Genomic DNA, 13,462 nt, shown 5'->3' with positions numbered 1-13,462 from the left:
AAACCACGACCAAACACTACTGAAATATTCCAACTCTTGCATTTCAACGAAAGAAATTCAAAATGAACTTTGAAAAATCAAGAAAATGTAACTGTGACAAGGTAAACCACAACCAAACACTACTGAAATATTCCAACTCTTGCATTTCAATGAAAGAAATTCAAAATGAACTTTGAAAAATCAAGAAAATGTAACTGTGACAAGGTAAACCACAACCAAACACTACTGAAATATTCCAACTCTTGCATTTCAACGAAAGAAATTCAAAATCAACTTTGAAAAATAAAGAATATGTAACTGGGACAAGGTAAACCACATCCAAACACTACTGAAATATTCCAACTCTTGCATTTCAACGAAAGAAATTCAAAATGAACTTTGAAAAATCAGGAAAATGTAACTGTGACAAGGTAAACCACAACCAAACACTACTGAAATATTCCAACTCTTGCATTTCAACGAAAAAAATTAAACATGAATTTTGAAAAATCAAGAAAATTTAACTGTGACAAGGTAAACCACAACCATACACTAGAGAAATATTCCAACTCTTGCATTTCAACGAAATAAATTCAAAATTAAGTTTGAAAAATCAAGAAAATGTAACTGTGACAAGGTAAACGACAACCAAACACTACTGAAATATTCCAACTCTTGCATTTCAACTATAGAAATTCAAAATGAATTTGAAAAATCTAGAAAATGTAACTGTGACAAGGTAAACCATAACCAAACACTACTGAAATATTCCAACTCTTGCATTTCAACGAAAGAAATTCAAAATGAACTTTGAAAAATCAAGAAAATGTAACTGTGACAAGTTAAACCACGACCAAACACTACTGAAATATTCCAACTCTTTTATTTCAATGAAATAAATTCAAACGAAACTTTGAACAATCAAGAAAATGTAGCTGTGCCAAGTTCAACAGCAACCAAACACTAGTGAAATATTCCAACTCATAAATTTCAACGACAGAAATTAAAAATGAACATTGAAAAATCCAGAAAATGAAAGTGTGTCAAGGTAAACCGTGACCAAACACTACTGAAATATTCCAACTCTTGCATTTCAACGAAAGAAATTCAAAATGAACTTTGAAAAATCAAGAAAATGTAACTGTGACAAGGTAAACCACAACCAAACACTACTGAAATATTCCAACTCTTGCATTTCAACGAAAGAAATTCAAAATGAACTTTGAAAAATCAAGAAAATGTAACTGTGACAAGGTAAACCACAACCAAACACTACTGAAATATTCCAACTCTTGCATTTCAACGAAAGAAATTCAAAATGAACTTTGAAAAATCAAGAAAATGTAACTGTGACAAGGTAAACCACGACCAAACACTACTGAAATATTCCAACTCTTGCATTTCAACGAAAGAAATTCAAAATGAACTTTGAAAAATCAAGAAAATGTAACTGTGACAAGGTAAACCACAACCAAACACTACTGAAATATTCCAACTCTTGCATTTCAACGAAAGAAATTCAAAATGAACTTTGAAAAATCAAGAAAATGTAACTGTGACAAGGTAAACCACAACCAAACACTACTGAAATATTCCAACTCTTGCATTTCAACGAAAGAAATTCAAAATGAACTTTGAAAAATCAAGAAAATGTAACTGTGACAAGGTAAACCACAACCAAACACTACTGAAATATTCCAACTCTTGCATTTCAACGAAAGAAATTCAAAATGAACTTTGAAAAATCAAGAAAATGTAACTGTGACAAGGTAAACCACAACCAAACACTACTGAAATATTCCAACTCTTGCATTTCAACGATAGAAATTCAGAATGAACTTTGAAAAATCAAGAAAATGTAACTGTGACAATGTAAACCACAACCAAACACTACAGAAATATTCCAACTCTTGCATTTCAAGGAATGAAATTCAAAATAAACTTTGAAAAATCATAAAAATGTAACTGTGACAAGGTATACCACATCCAAACACTACTGAAATATTCCAACTCTTGCATTTCAACGAAAGAAATTAAAAATGAACTTTGAAAAATAAAGAAAATGTAACTGTGACTAGGAAAACCACAACCAAACACTACTCAACTATTCCTACTCTTGCATTTCAACGAAAAAAATTCAAATTGAATTTTGAAAAATCAAGAAAATGTAATTCTGACAAGGTAGACCACACCCAGACACTATTGAAATAATCCAAATCTTGCATTTCAACGACAAATATTAAAAATGAACTTTGTAAAATCACGAAACTTGAACTGTGACAAGGTAAACCCAAACCAAACACTGCTGAAATACTCCAACTCTTGCATTTCAACCAAAGATATTCAAAATGAACATTTTACTATCAAGACAATGTAACTGTGACATGGTAAACGACAACCAAACACTACTGAAATATTCCAACTCTTGCATTTCAACGAAAGAAATTCAAAATGAACTTTGAAAAATCAAGAAAATGTAACTGTGACAAGGTAAACCACAACCAAACACTACTGAAATATTCCAACTCTTGCATTTCAACGAAAGAAATTCAAAATGAACTTTGAAAAATCAAGAAAATGTAACTTTGACAAGGTAAACCATAACCAAACACTACTGAAATATTCCAACTCTTGCATTTCAACGAAAGAAATTCAAAAAGAACTATGAAAAATCACGACACACAAATTGAGACAAGGTAAACCACAACCAAACACTAATAAAATATTCCAACTCTTACATTTCAACGAAAGAAATTCAAAATGAACTTTGAAAAATCAAGAAAATGTAACTGTGACAAGGTAGACCATAACCAAGCACTACTGAAATATTCCAACTCTTGCATTTCAACGAAAGAAATTCAAATGAACTTTGAAAAATCAAGAAAATGTAACTGTGACAAGGTAAACCACAACCAAACACTACTGAAATATTCCAACTCTTGCATTTCAACGAAAGAAATTCAAAATGAACTTTGAAAAATCAAGAAAATGTAACTGTGACAAGGTAAACCACAACCAAACACTGCTGAAATATTCCAACTCTTCCATTTAAACGAAAGAAATTCAAAATGAACATTTAAAAATAAAGAAAATGTAACTATGACAATGTACACCACAACCAAACACTACTGAAATATTCCAACTCTTGCATTTCAACGAAAGAAATTCAAAAAGAACTTTTAAAAATCATGAAATTGTAACTGTGACAAGGTAAACCACAACCAAACACTACTGAAATATTCCAACTCTTGCATTTCAACGAAAGAAATTCAAAATGAACATTGAAGAATCAAGAAAATGTAACTTTGACAAGTTAAACCACAACCAAACACTACTGAAATATTCCAACTCTTGCATTTCAACTAAAAAAATTAAAAATGAAGTTTGAAAAATCAAGAAAATGTAACTGTGATAAGGTAAACCACAACCAAACACTACTTAATTATTCAAACTCTTGCATTTCAAATAAATAATTTCAAATTGAAGTTTGAAAAATCAAGAAAATGTAACTGTGACAAGGTAAACGACAAACAAACACTAATTAAATATTCCAACTCTTGCATTTAAACTATATAAATTCAAAATTAATTTGAAAAATAAAGAAAATTTAACTGTGAAATGGTAAACAACAACCAAACACTATTGAAATATTCCAACACTTGCATTTCAAAGAAAGAAATTCAAAATGAACTTTGAAAAATCATGAAAATGTAACTGTGACAAGGTAAACCACAGCCAAACACTACTGAAATATTCAAACTCTTGCTTTTCAACGAAAGAAATTCAAAAATAACTTTGAAAAATCAAGAAAATGTAACTGTGACAAGGTAAACCACAACCAAACACTACTGAAATATTCCAACTCTTGCATTTCAACGAAAGAAATTCAAATTGAACTTTGAAAAATAACGAAAATGTAACTGTGACAAGGTAAACCACAACCAAACACTAATAAAATATTCCAACTCTTACATTTCAAAGAAAGAAATTCAAAATTAACTTTGAAAAATCAACAAAATTTAACTGTGACAATTTAAACCACAACCAAACACTACTTAAATAGTCCAACTATTGCATCTCAAAGAAAGAAATTCAAAATGAACTTTGAAAAATCAAGAAAATGTAACTGCGACAAGGTAAACCACAACCAAACACTACTAAAATATTCCAACTCTTGCATTTCAATGAAAGAAATTCAAAATGAACTTTGAAAAATCAAGAAAATGTAACTGTGACAAGGTAAACCACAACCAAACACTACTGAAATATTCCAACTCTTGCATTTCAACGTAAGAAATTCAAATTGAAGTTTGAAAAATCAGGCCTTTGGGGTGTCGGGGGACCTTTTTTTAGGGGGAGGGGCCGGGGGGGGAGGGTCGTTCTGTGTCTCAATGCACAAAAAAATATTAAAAAACGGGGAAGGGAAGGGGAGGGGAGGAGGGGAGGGGGAGGAGGGGAGGGGATGGGTGGGAGGGGAGGGGAGGGGGAGGGGATGGGAAGGAGGTGGGGATATGGAGGGAGAGGGAGGGGGGCTCTTTGGGGACCAAAGGGGGGAGGGACTCTTTGGGGGTCCGGTGGCCCATTGGGAGCCTGGGGGACCTTTGAGGACCCGGGGAGGGCCTTTGGGGGTCCGGTGGCCCATTGGGATCCTGGGGGACCTTTGAGGATCGGGGTAGGGGGATCGGGGCCCTTTGGGGCTTTGGGGACCGGGTGAGGGCCTTTGGGAGTCGGGGGGCCCTTTGGGAGCCCTGGGAACCTTTGGGGACCGGGGGGTTCCTTCTGGATTGGGGTATGGGGATTGGAACCCTTTGGATCAGGGTAGGGGGACCGGGGCCCTTTGGGGTTGGGATAGGGGACCTCACAACACTGTTATAATACAACTTGTGTATTGTAACGACCACACTCAAAACCTCTTCTAAAATCATCTTTTAAATCATCTTTTAAAATGTCTCTAACTGTTTCGCCGAAATAATTCCATAAGCTGTCTAAAACCGTTTCGCCCAGATAATCCCCTAAAAGTAATTTCTGTGTGTTCCTTTTGTTTTTTGGCATCTCTGTGCTTTCACATTTCAAATTTCTAGGAAACCCTTTCCTACGTTAATCTCTTCATCTCATAAATTTTCCTAGCTATACTATTAAGGTTTCGTTAGAATATCAATTTATCTCTCCGACTTAAAGCTCAGTGAAGCCCTATTTAAAAATAGAATTTCTATCTCTTTAGACTCCCGCATAATTCAGGGATAACAAGTGATGTCATTTATAAGTCCTGACACTAAAGATCAATGAAGCCCTATTTAAAAATAGAATATTAATTTTTCTCTCTGACCTAAAATTAAAGAAGCCATAATGTTTCTTAATTCCCCCTTTGTGAATCAATAATATCCCCGCCGATTATGTAAATCAATTTCTCAGGTTAGGTTCGCCTAAAGACATAAAACAGACATAAATTGCTGTTGACATCCATAAATGTGACAAAGTTCCTGTTTTTCAAATTCTCACTGACAAAAACCATAAAACATCCATGAAAAACATCAAATAAATCGAACAACACACATAACCATCCATGAAAACAGACATAAATGTGAGAAAGTTCCTGTTTTTCAAATTCTCACTGACAAAAACCATAAAACATCCATAATTTGATGTTGAAATCCCTGAAAAACATCAAATAAATCGAACAACACACATAACCATCCATGAAAACAGACATAAATGTGAGAAAATTCCTGTTTTTCCAAGTGAGAAAATTCCTGTTTTTTCATTCTCAGTGAGAAAACCATAAACCACGTGGTACGTACCGCGCTGGTACCCCCCTTTCTACTCATTCCTTCGACTGTCTATAGCCGAGGTGTGCCATTAAGCACAACTGTACCCCATTTTTAAACCAAAGATGGGGGCAAACACATCAAGATACAACATAAAATCAAATAAAAAACAAATAAAAATCAAGCCACTGAGCAGAAAAAAAATGATTGAAAGAACAGAGAAAAAGACAATTGAGATGTTTTTGAATGAAAATACCTAAAAAGGATATTTCAATGTCCGAGGGTGGAGTAAAATCAAGGGAAGAGGTAATTGCATTTACAACTGACGCGTCTGTCTTTTGTCAAGAGGATAACAGAATTGAGATCGTAACAGCAAAAAGCAAAAAACAAAAAAACACGCCTTCGAGTAGGAAAAGTAGGATTAAAAAACAGGCTATGGTCTAAGCTGATTAGAAATATGGCATCCGATTAATGACTTAAACAGTTCAAATACTCGAAGAACTGTTCCAAAGAGTGACTTGAGAATGGCGGACTATCCTGGCAAGGATATTTGAGCGCAATTAAAGAAATAAAGAATTTATATGACATAATTCATAGAATTCTTTTTTTCCTGTTAATTAACACTTTATTATTCTAAGGATATAATTTATTCTTAAGAACCAGCACCATTGGTTAGATCAATTGATTAATTTGATTAAACAATTGATATAAAATTCTATTAGCTATTAATTAAAATTCAAATAAATTTGAATTTACTATTTAAAAGTTATATTTACACTTTGAAACCGTTTACTAATTTTTTTTTCTTTCTTTCTCCTGTAATTATTCGCGGTGCAACATAGCAAGTTTCGACCAAGGTGCATCGCAACCAAGGTGCTCATAAATCTTACATTTTAGTAATGAACGGACCAGAACATTTTATCGAGAAGGGTGTTGAACCTCTATTTTAACAATTTTGCAATCAAATTTTTCTCTATAGTTACCCTTATATAGCAAAGAATGCAAGAATTGTCTCCAAGAATTCCAAAAAATGTCACCGATATTGGACGAAATGGAGCTGACATCGTATCTACTAGAACCTACTCCTCCTTAAACCTCAATAAGTCTGACATTACTTACATTTTCTGTATAATTTGACTAGTTTTTCATCCCCCTCCCCCTACCATAAAAAGATGGTAATTTAAGTGATTGTTACTTAGGATCAGCCTGGATATTACTATATTCGAGTTCAGCTTTCTTTCGTGCAAATTACTATTATTTAATTTTTCTCACCATTACTATTGGCCTTACAACTTTGAGATAGTTACTTGTAGACACGTCTGTACAAAAGTAGGAAGAAAGGAATCCTTTCTCCATTCTTAGTCCAAAGACCACTTCTCAAAATTAAAAATGGCTGTCTAAAATACACATCATTGTTTTGGCTAGGAGATGGCTAGGAAATGGCTAGGAAATGTGTTTTGGCTAGGAGATGGAAGGCAGTCTCCTCCTAGAAAAATCCTCGCTAGCAGAGAAAAAATCCTCAATAGAATTTGATTCCCTTTATTTTATGCGGCCATCACCTCTATTTATTATCTATTTATTCTATTTATGCACCTCTATTTATAAAAAGTTGTCAAGCACTAAAAAAGGTTCAAAGATTAATCTGGGCTCTGATAGGAGTAAGATCCTTTTTAGGAGTTGAGTCGGGGATAGGAGTAGTGGGGGTCAATCTATTCAAGCAGACAGGTAGAGAAATTAACAGACGGAAATTAACAAGTGAAGTTCCTAGACCCTCACACCTGTTCCCAGCTGGCAGGATTCCCATCCTTGGAATCCTGGATATCTTTCAATCCTTGGATATCTTTCAATTACTTGGAATGTGGTCGGTATAATTCCCAAGTTTAATAATATGGGGAGCTCCTAGCCCCTTGCCCTCTTTCTCTAGGCAAGATTTGGCATGCCCAGGCAAGATTCTCAGATTTTTCAATTATTAGGAATGTGTTTTTAATAATCGGGAATTCTAAATGAAGCTCCTAACCCATCGCCCCTGTTTCTAGGCAAGATTTCTAGCGCATGTTTCGTCATGTGACACACCCCTTTGGAATTTCTGTGACAAGCCCTCTGACATCACGACATCCCTGCTTCCAGCTGGCAATATTCCCGGGACACACCACCGCGCTTTAAATAGGCTCATTGGAAAACTAGCATTGGATTTCTATGACAGCCCTCTGACGTCATGTGACACACACCCAAAGCGTTTTTTTCATTAACTTAATGGCGGTACACACTTTATGTAAGGTCAGTACATCTTACGCATGGACGGCGCATCCATCACTGTCAGATAATACCATTTTAACAATTTTTTTCCCCAAAAGCCTCAAGACATTTTCTTTTTTCGGCGTTTCATTTTTCGCTCGAAACACCTTTCATATTTTTTCTTTTTCTTATTCCTTACTTCTTGACCCCACCAGGACTTGAAAAGTCTCTCCCATCCAACTGATTTGTGCCTTAACCGAGAGAACTAAGAAGACATTTCTAATGTTCTGTACTAGAAAAATACTTTTGGTAAATAGCACACCCCCTTTGACGTCACAGGTGTTCCATAGCAAGTGCCGTTATTTTTCAGTGCACCTGCATCATTAGACACGAGCCCGGAGTTTATTGATTTTCAGAGACAATTTCTGACGAGATGTTTATACAAAGGGGAAATGTATCCTTTCTTTATGTGGGATATTAGATTTCACACTATCGCAACAATACCCCCCCTCCCCATAGCATGCACTACCGGAGGAATAAGGTTGATGTTAGATGCAAATTTAAGACACATTTAGAACCCTTAACAAAATACAGCGATTTTTAGACAGGACAATGCAAACTTAAAATCAATACAGGAAAAGGCTTAAAATGGGATAAAGGCATAAAATAAAGAAACATAAGGGCTTATTGTAGGCAATTGCAGAGTAGGGAGTGTTGTCAGAGGTAAATTTTTACGTACTATTGGGGCATTTCCGAGACCCATTAGCGAAATACAGCGTTTTTAGACAGTCAATGCAAACGTAAAATCAAAACATGAAAAGGCTTAAAATGGGTTAAAATATATAAACAATAACATGTATAAACTAAAGAAAGAAGGGGGAGCTCCTAGCAGCCAATTTTAGAGGAGGGGGTGCTATCAGAGGTAAATTTTTAGGCACTATTGAGCTATTTCTGAGGGCCTTTAACAAAATACAATGTTTTTGAGACAGGAAAATGCAATTGGGAAAACAAAACATGAAATGGATTTAGATGGGATGAAATATAAACAATAACATGCTTAATTTAAGGAAAAATAACGGGAGAGGACTCCGGGGAGGGGGACCGTCTTTGGGGGTGGAAGCCCGTTTTTTTCTGTCGCCAGATCAAGACTGCTTTTTTTCACTGTTTTATTTATAATTTTTCTATCGTTAAGCAAAGCGCTAATTTTTATTGTTTTTTAAGTGTTTATTTATTGTTAGCCCGCCTCCGCCCGCTAAAGTGCTGGCCCGATCTTTGACCGCCTCCTAGGAAGTCTCCACCCCTCCGAACGGTTTGTCTCAGACCTGACGCAACCCCAGGGACATTTTTCATCAAAAATATCAAAACGCGCAAAGGGGAAAATTTTTTGTTCCCAACCACCCCGAATGCTGCAGGGGAGTTTGATCTGTGTCTACTCAATCAGGGGGTGGAATCCGGACTTCGGCTAGACGATAAAGGAGGTTAAAAAATGATCTTGCTCGAGACAATTTAAAAAGTAGTAGTAATAGGGAAATTAATAGGGAATTTCTGGAAGTCAGATAAGGGAAGCTCCTAACCCCTCGCACCTGTTCCTGGCTGGCAAGATTTCCATTTTTGGCAAGATTCCCACCCCTTGCAGACCAGATAGGATTCCACGCATTCTATTATTTTTTTCTATATTGGCATGATTCCTAGCAATTTTTTGGTACATTGTTTTTTCTGGAAGATCTCCCGGATTTCAGTGACCGGGTTTTATGTGAAAGACCCCATTGTATCTCACAAGCTAGACTAAAAGGACCCCATGGGAGAATCCTCCCGAGCATGGCACACACGCGGTTCCTGTGTAATAACGGTGGTGCACATCTTATGCAATGACACCTAATGGGAGAGGTTTGAAAATAAGTTGCTCATCTTGCGAGAAGAGTAGATACCCAAACCAATAAAAAGTGTGCTTATGGCCAAGAGCGGAATGTCGCTGCAAAACTGTTTTCACAATGGCACCAGCCCATCATATTACACCAGCCCTCACCCTTTAGGACATTTTCAACCTTTGTCGTTCCGAAAATGAACTTCTTGAATCTAAATTAAAAATTGTTACTTCTAAGAAAAATTTGGTATTTTTGACTTGTTACTTCTAGCACATAACTTGTTATCACTGACGAAAAATTATTACTTCACTGAGAAATTTTCTTTGTTTAACTGAAAACGTAGTGTTATTAGAAGAAAATTATGTACTATTAAGAAAAAAAACTGTTCGCTCAAAGAGAAATATGAGTGCATTAAGTAAAAGTTTGTTGGTATTAAGAGAAAATGTTGTTACTTCAAAAAAAAAATTTTTTAGTGTTAAAAAAACTTGCTACTTCTGACAGAAAACTTGTTATCATAAACGAAAAATAAATTCTTACTTCTAAGAAAAATTTGTTATATTTTACGGAGAACTTGGTGCTATTAGAAGAAATTGATTACTGCTAAGAAAAAAAACTGTTACTTCTAAGAGAAATATGAGTGTGTTAAGTAAAAGTTTATTAGTATTAAGGGAGAATGTTGTTACTTCGAAAAGAAAATTTGTTAGTGTTAAAAAAAACTTGCTACTTCTGACAGAAAACTTGTTATCATAAACGAAAAAAAAATTCTTACTTCTAAAAAAAATTGTTATCTTTGACGGAGAAATTGGTAATATTAGAAGAAATTTGTTACAGCTAAGAAAAAAAACTGTTACTTCTAAGAGAATTTGAGTGTGTTAAGTAAAAGTTTGTTAGTATTAAGGGAAACTTTCTACTTCTGGCAGAAAACTTGTTATCATAACAAAAATTGTTACTTCTAAGAAAAATTTGTTAGCTTTGATAACAAACTTGTTACCTCTAACAGATATCTTGTTATCACTGACAAAACATTGTTACTTTTATGAGAAATTTGTTATCTTGGAAAAAACCTTGGTGCTATTAGAAGAAATTTGTTACTGCTAAGGAAAAAAAACTGTTACTTCTAAGAGAAATTTGACTGTGTTAAGTAAAAGTGTGTTAGTATTAAGGGAAAATGTTGTTACTTCGAAAAGAAAATTTGTTAGTGTTAAAAAAAACTTGCTACTTCTGACAGAAAACTTGTTATCATAAACGAAAAAAAAAATTCTTACTTCTAAGAAATTTTTTTTATCTTTGACGGAAACCTTGGTACTATTAGAAGAAATTTGTTACTGCTAAGAAAAAAACTGTTACTTCTAAGAGAAATATGACTGTGTTAAGTAAAATTTTATTAGTATTAAGGGAGAATGTTGTTACTTCGAAAAGAAAATTTGTTAGTGTTAAAAAAAAATTGCTACTTCTGACAGAAAACTTGTTATCATAAACGAAAAAAAAATTCTTACTTATAAGAAAAATTTGTTATCTTTGACGGAGAACTTTGTACTATTAGAAGAAATTTGTTACTGCTAAGAAAAGAAACTGTTACTTCTAAGAGATATTTGAGTGTTTTAAGTAAAAGTTTGTTAGTATTAAGGGATACTTGCTACTTCTGAAAGAAAACTTGTTATCATAACAAAAATTGTTACTTCTAAGAAAAATTTGTTAGCTTTGACAAAAAACTTGTTACCTCTAACAGATATCTTGTTATCACTGACAAAACATTGTTACTTTTATGAGAAATTTGTTATCTTTGACGAAAAACTTGGTGCTATTAAAAAGAAATTGTTGTTGCTAAGAAAAAAAAATGTTATTTCTAGGCGAAATTTGAGTGTGTCAAGTAAAAGTTGGTTAGTATCAAGTAAAAATGTTGTTACTTCGATGACAAATTTTTTTAGTGATAAGGATAACTTGGTACTTCTGACTGAAAACTTGTTATCATAATGAACAATTGTTACTTCTAAGAAAAATGTGGTATCTTTGACTGAAAACTTGTTACTTCTAACAGATAACATGTTATCATAACGAAAAATTGTTACTTCTAAGAAATTTTTTTTATCTTTGATGGAAAACTTGTTACCTCTAACATATATCTTGTTATCACTGACAAAAAATTGTTACTTTTATGAGAAATTTGTCTTCTTTGACGGAAAACTTGGTGCTATTAGAAAAAATTTTTAACTGTTAAGAAAAAACTGTTACTTCTAAGGGAAATTTGAGTGTGCTTAGTAAAGTTTTGTTAGTATTAAGGGAAAAAGTTGTTACTTCGAAGAGAAAATTTGATAGGGTTGAGGATAACTTGGTACTGCTTACAGGAAACTTGTTATCATGACGAAAACAATGGTTACCTCTAAGACAAATTTTGTATCTTTGAGAGAAAACTTGTTACTTCTAACAGATAACTTGTTATCACTAACGAAAAATTGTTACTTCTATGAGAATTTTTTTATCTTTGACGGATAACTTGGTGCTATGAGAAAAATTTTTATTACTGCTGAGAAAAATAAAACTGTTACTTATAAGAGAAATTTGAGTGTATTAGGTAAAAGTTTGGTAATATTGAGGAAAAAGTCGATACTTTGATGAGAAACTTTGTTAGTGTTAAGGATAACTTGGTACTTCTGACAGAGAACTTGTTATCATAAACGGAAAAATTTTTACTTCCAATAAAAATTTGCTATCTTTGCTTGACAGTTTGCTAGTTCGAGCAGAAAATGTATTATCACTTGCGAAAAAATTTTACTTCTAAGAGAAATTTGATTGTGTTAGGTAAAAGTTTGTTAGTATTAAGGGAAACTTTTAACTTCTGGCAGAAAACTTGTTATCATAACAAAAATTGTTACTTCTAAGAAAAATTTGTTAGCTTTGACAAAAAACTTGTTACCTCTAACAGATATCTTGTTATCACTGACAAAACATTGTTACTTTTATGAGAAATTTGTTATATTGGACGAAAACTTGGTGTTATTAGAGGAATTTTGTTACTGCTAAGAAAAAAAACTGTTTGTTCTAAGAGAAATTTGAGTGTGTTAAGTAAAAGTTTGTTAGTATTAAGAGAAAATATTGTTACTTTGAAGAGAAAGTTTTTTAGTTTTAAGAAATACTTACTACTTCTAACAGGAAACTTGTTGTCATAAACGAAAAAAAAATTCTTACTTCTAAAAAAAATTGTTATCTTTGACGGAGAAATTGGTAATATTAGAAGAAATTTGTTACAGCTAAGAAAAAAACCGTTACTTCTAAGAGAAGTTTGAGTGTGTTAAGTAAAAGTTTGTTAGTATTAAGGGAAACTTTCTACTTCTTGCAGAAAACTTGTTATCATAACAAAAATTGTTACTTCTAAGAAAAATTTGTTAGCTTTGACAAAAAACTTGTTACCTCTAACAGATATCTTGTTATCACTGACAAAACATTGTTACTTTTATGAGAAATTTGTTATATTGGACGGAAACTTGGTGCTATTAGAAGAAATTTGATACTGTTCAGAAAAAAAAACTGTTACTTCTAAGAGAAATTTGAGTGTGTTAAGTAAAAGTTTGTTATTATTCAGGAAGAAGTTGTTACTTCGAAGAGAAAATTTGTTAGTGT

This window comes from Artemia sp. Qi Xiang Cuo, chromosome 11 (assembly GCF_049724085.1).
Source record: "Artemia sp. Qi Xiang Cuo chromosome 11, ASM4972408v1, whole genome shotgun sequence".
Lineage (NCBI taxonomy): Eukaryota > Metazoa > Arthropoda > Branchiopoda > Anostraca > Artemiidae > Artemia > Artemia sp. Qi Xiang Cuo.
Note: the sequence above shows the minus strand (reverse complement) of the source record.